This window comes from Staurois parvus, unplaced genomic scaffold, assembly GCF_062004578.1.
Source record: "Staurois parvus isolate SC_StPar_1 unplaced genomic scaffold, SC_StPar_1.0 ptg002025l, whole genome shotgun sequence".
NCBI lineage: Eukaryota > Metazoa > Chordata > Amphibia > Anura > Ranidae > Staurois > Staurois parvus.
In genome coordinates this window covers 1-6143 of record NW_028319821.1, presented here as the reverse complement: position 1 = coordinate 6143, position 6143 = coordinate 1, and the positions used below count along the sequence as shown (strand labels likewise).

General features: G+C 58.2%; 1 pseudogene; it reads right to left on the bottom strand.

Annotated features, from left to right (window-relative positions):
* Positions 1–330: 330 nt before the first annotated feature.
* On the bottom strand, positions 331–1016 carry LOC149432960 (uncharacterized; annotated as a pseudogene).
* Positions 1017–6143: the final 5127 nt, after the last annotated feature.

Here is a 6143-nt window from a genome sequence, read left to right as displayed (position 1 = left end):
CGAGGAGGGGGGGGTGGGATCACCGGTGTCTCTGTTGTTCTCTATGTACAGGGTGGAATCTGATCCCGTGAGTGAGGATTCCTCCCCGAGTCGTCTCTTTCGTTTCTCTGACCGGATCTAAAAGCCTGACATTCCAGCCCGACCACAAACACCCCGGGGTCACCTTCCCCCGCCACGGCCCCGCATCGCCCTTCATAGACGCCCTATGACTGCCAGCTGCTTCATAGTGTAACTGCGAGATGGACTCTCATAGATTGTCAGCTCCCAGGATCAGGCGCTCCCTACCCTCTTGTATTCATCTGCATTGTCTCCCATTATATTGTACAACGCTCAGCACACTGTTGGCGCCATAAATCCTCTATAACAATATGTACTAGGAGACTGTGTACTACGGGCTACGGGACTACGGGTTGCGGGACTACGGGCTACGGGACTACGGGCTGCGGGACTACGGGCTACGGGACTACGGGCTGCGGGACTACGGGCTACGGGACTACGGGCTGCGGGACAATGGGCTACGGGACTACGGGCTGCGGGACTACGGGCTACGGGACTACGGGCTGCGGGACTACGGGATGCGGGACTACGGGATGCGGGACTACGGGCTGCGGGACTACGGGATGCGGGACTACGGGATGCGGGACTACGGGCTGCGGGACTACGGGCTACGGGACAATGGGCTGCGGGACTACGGGCTGCGGGACTACGGGCTGCGGGACTACGGGCTGCGGGACTACGGGCTACGGGACTACGGGCTGCGGGACTACGGGATGCGGGACTACGGGATGCGGGACTACGGGATGCGGGACTACGGGCTACGGGATGCGGGACTACGGGCTACGGGATGCGGGACTACGGGATGCGGGACTACGGGATGCGGGACTACGGGCTGCGGGACTACGGGCTGCGGGACTACGGGATGCGGGACTACGGGATGCGGGACTACGGGATGCGGGACTACGGGATGCGGGACTGCGGGCTGCGGGACTGCGGGCTGCGGGACTGCGGGATGCGGGACTGCGGGATGCGGGAATACGGGATGCGGGACTACGGGCTGCGGGACTACGGGCTGCGGGACTACGGGCTGCGGGACTACGGGATGCGGGACTACGGGCTGCGGGACTACGGGCTGCGGGACTACGGGATGCGGGACTACGGGATGCGGGACTACGGGATGCGGGACTACGGACTACGGGCCAATGGGTTGTGGGACTACGGGCTGCGGGACTACGGGCTGCGGGACCACGGGATGCGGGACCACGGGTTGTGGGACTACGGGTTATGGACTACGGGACCACGGGTTGTGGGACAATGGGTTATGGACTATGGGCAATGGGTTGTGGGACTGCGGGGTATGGACTACGGGTTGTGGGACCACGGGATGTGGGACCACGGGTTGTGGGACCACGGGTTGTGGGCCTACTGGTTATGGACTACGGGCTGCGGGACCACGGGTTGTGGGACCACGGGATGTGGGACCACGGGATGTGGGACCATGGGTTGTGGGACCACGGGATGTGGGACCACGGGTTGTGGGACTACGGGTTGTGGGACTACATGTTGTCGGACTATGGGTTGTGGGACTACGAGTTGTGGACTACGGGCTGCGGGACTACGGGACTCTGGGATTTGTAGTGTGCACAGAGCAATGTCCTTGACTGCAACTAAAGTGTATTGCTCATTCCAAACAAATGGACGTGAGGGGGAGAAGGAGAGGTCTGGCAGGTCACCACAGTGCAGACACCAACACATGTAAAGCACATTGCAGTAGTGGGCGGTAACATGCATGTTATCTGTAACACCATTGCATGAATTGGCCCTGAAACATGTCAGGCTGAGAGCACCCTGTGTGACGATTGCGGCGTCAGACCCCCACCCTTCTCACCAACTTGTGACCAAAGGTCTAACCAATCTAAAACCGTGATGTCACGTGTGTAACAATGCCACGCCCAGCTGCCCCCTGCACAAAGATTTTCCAGCTAATGGACCACAATCGATGTACCGGCAGCCTGAGAGATTGCTATTGGGTCAGGGTAATTACGCAATTAAACCCTTCGCACTGCCACCACCTCCTTTTTGTACAGAAAAGGAGGAAACTCGGCGATCTCAGCAATACACTAAGATGGTTGGATAATCGTCTGTATACCACAGTCACCGCAGGCCGGGTATACAGAGGGTTAAACACACACAGTAGCGCTCTTCAGAGACAGGGAAAATAGGATTTATTACTAAAAAGGTCAAAATGGTGCAATAGAAGTATTTACAGAAAAAGGTGTATCCAATATACATATGTAAATCCAGAGAGCAGTAACACAGCAGAGAGATAACAGAGAGAAGTTTGGAGGGAGAGTACTTGCCGTCAGTCTGGGTTTAAGCAGCTTCAAGTGTCAGAGCAAATGGTTACCGTCTCCCAAGTCGGTTCCTGATGTTAAAAGGAAGAATTCTTCAACTTACTGCTCCAAGCATAACAGCCTTTTCTAGGAACCCAGCAGGGTGTCTCCTTAAAGCAGAGAACCAATCGCCTCATTTGGGGAGGGGTGTTGTAGGCGGGGCTATGACCAAATCCTTCGCAGTTTATATCAGGGTCAATAACCTTCCCTAGGCATGCAGCAGCCCGGCCACTTGTAGAATAATATGCAGAATCATCTGCTGAACGTCTAGACACCAAACATGCCATATCTTACTATTCCAGCTAGAACTATATGGCTCTCTGCTCTCCTGCAGACTTCAGCTGGGGGTGTAAGGTATCAGGTGACTCGCATTGAACTGATCCATCCGAATCTAAGCTTTGCTTCATTGTAACTATTTCCTAGCTTAGGATATGAAATTATATGGAAAAGTGGGTTTTATATGTGCGGTCTGTTTTACGGCTCTCCTGGAATGCGTCCAGTGAAGGACGGGTTTATGGCTTTACGATCCTCTCCAAGCAAGAGTCTCACAGACATACGGGGCCAGGCTAACTGGGGTTTATAACCATGAAGCTGTCCCGCTGTGCCTGATATCTCAGCATACACACAGACCACATTCCTGAGGGAGAAAGAATGATACAAGATGGAGGATCCTTAGCAAGATGGATGACCGCGTTCGTATCTGTACGTAAAATCGCTACACCCTGCAGTGTAATGGAGGAGACTGGCCTACAATACCCCTCCCCCACACGATACGGGGGAGGGGGGTAATATTTGGCTGCAGTTCCATAGTAAATGTTTCCTGAAGAAGCTCCTAATAAAGAGGCCTCGTAGCTGTAGGGAGGTCTGGGATCAGGCTGCTGGATCACAGGACCGGCCGGGCAGAGCTCCTCCGGCAGGGAATGGAGTTCTGTGTGTCCTTCATCCCTGGATTCGTCCGTCTGCCCGGAGTTCAGTCCCCACCCCCACAGCAGCAGGTGACACGTGTGAAATGTGTCACCCCGGGGGAGGCGGTCCCATGGGTGGGGTCAGTCCACATGGTGTCCTCTGGGATCCACCCGCCCTAAATATTCACAGCCTGACAATCAGCACCTTGCGGTGAATCAGCAACCTGCCCCCCAAAACTCTCTGCACCCTAAATCTCTGCCCTCCCCCCAAAACTCTCTGCACCCTAAATCTCTGCCCTCCCCCCCAAAACTCTCTGCACCCTAAATCTCTGCCCTCCCCCCAACTCTCTGCACCCCAAATCTCTGCCTTCCCCCAACTCTGCCCTCCCCCCAACTCTCTGCACCCTAAATCTCTGCCCTCCCCCAACTCTGCACCCTAAATCTCTGCCCTCCCCCCAACTCTCTGCACCCTAAATCTCTGCCCTCCCCCAACTCTCTGCACCCTAATCTCTGCCCTCCCCCCAACTCTCTGCACCCCGAATCTCTGCCCTCCCCCCAACTCTGCACCCTAAATCTATGCCCTCCCCCCAACTCTGCACCCTAAATCTATGCCCTCCCCCCAACTCTGCACCCTAAATCTCTGCCCTCCCCCCAACTCTCTGCACCCTAATCTCTGCCCTCCCCCCAACTCTGCACCCTAATCTCTGCCCTCCCCCCAACTCTCTGCACCCTAATCTCTGCCCTCCCCCCAACTCTGCACCCTAATCTCTGCCCTCCCCCCAACTCTGCACCCTAAATCTCTGCCCTCCCCCCAACTCTCTGCACCCTAATCTCTGCCCTCCCCCAACTCTCTGCACCCTGAATCTCTGCCCTCCCCCCAACTCTGCACCCTAAATCTATGCCCTCCCCCCAACTCTCTGCACCCCAAATCTCTGCCCTCCCCCAACTCTGCACCCTAAATCTCTGCCCTCCCCCAACTCTGCACCCTAATCTCTGCCCTCCCCCCAACTCTGCACCCTAAATCTCTGCCCTCCCCCAACTCTGCACCCTAAATCTCTGCTCTCCCCCAACTCTGCACCCTAAATCTCTGCCCTCCCCCAACTCTCTGCACCCTGAATCTCTGCCCTCCCCCCAACTCTCTGCACCCCAAATCTCTGCCCTCCCCCAACTCTGCACCCTAAATCTCTGCCCTCCCCCAACTCTCTGCACCCTAAATCTCTGCCCTTCCCCCAACTCTCTGCACCCTAATCTCTGCCCTCCCCCAACTCTCTGCACCCTAAATCTCTGCCCTCCCCCAACTCTCTGCACCCTAAATCTCTGCCCTCCCCCCAACTCTCTGCACCCCAAATCTCTGCCCTCCCCCCAACTCTCTGCACCCCAAATCTTTCCCTGCCCCCCCTCCCCCAACACAGTGCAGCAACAGACACCAATACATCAGTGACTCCTGGGGAGGGGGAGGGGGGGGGTTCCAGGGGATGCGAAGAGAAGCGACAGGCGAATCGCATGTTTCTGGGATGACGTTATGGGAATGGCGGCCTCCCTGCAACCGCTTATCACCTCCCCTCCCCCAGCCCGGACCACGGGGGACGTATATACAATGTATACTACTACAATCAGCTGGGTGTCTCATCACACAGCACAAGCAAAACATCACTTCCGCTTTCACCGCTGAACATGTCACTTTGACCCCCGCCAGTCATGGAGCGTTTCCAGATTATTGTCCGACCCCCCCGGATACAATCCGTACGATATGACGTCAGGGGGCCTGCATGTCTCCCCTCCTCCTCATTCCTCTCATCTCCTCCTCGCACCTGGCCTCCTCCTCCTCCCTCCTATGACAGATCCTCGCACCTGGCCTCCTCCTCACACCTGGCCTCCTCCTCACCCCTCCTTGCACCTGGCCTCCTCCTCACACCTGGCCTCCTCTTCACCCCTCCTATCTCCTCCTTGCACCTGGCCTCCTCCTCACCCCTCCTATCTCCTCCTCGCACCTGGCCTCCTCCTCACCCCTCCTATCTCCTCCTCGCACCTGGCCTCCTCCTCACCCCTCCTATGACAGATCCTCGCACCTGGCCTCCCCCTCACCCCTCCTCACACCTGGCCTCCCCCTCGCCCCTCTTCGCACCTGGCCTCCTCCTCGCACCTGGCCTCCTCCTCACCCCTCCTATGACAGATCCTCGCACCTGGCCTCCTCCTCACCCCTCCTATCTCCTCCTCACACCTGGCCTCCTCCTCACCCCTCCTATGACAGATCCTCGCACCTGGCCTCCTCCTCACACCTGGCCTCCTCCTCACCCCTCCTATCTCCTCCTCACACCTGGCCTCCTCCTCACCCCTCCTATGACAGATCCTCGCACCTGGCCTCCTCCTCACCCCTGGCCTCCTCCTCACCCCTCCTATCTCCTCCTCGCACCTCCTGCCTCCTCCTCACCCCTCCTATCTCCTCCTCACCACTCCTATTACAGATCCTCGCACCTGGCCTCCTCCTCGCCCCTCCTGCCTCCTTCTCACCCCTCCTCGCACCTGGCCTCCTCCTCGCACCTCCTGCCTCCTCCTCACCCCTCCTATCTCCTCCTCGCACCTGGCCTCCTCCTCGCACCTCCTGCCTCCTCCTCACCCCTCCTATCTCCTCCTCGCACCCCTGGCCTCCTCCTCGCACCTCCTATCTCCTCCTCACCCCTCCTATGACAGATCCTCGCACCTGGCCTCCTCCTCACCCCTCCTCACACCTGGCCTCCTCCTCGCACCTCCTGCCTCCTCCTCACCCCTCCTCACACCTGGCCTCCTCCTCACACCTCCTGCCTCCTCCTCACCCCTCCTCGCACCTGGCCTCCTCCTCACACCTCCT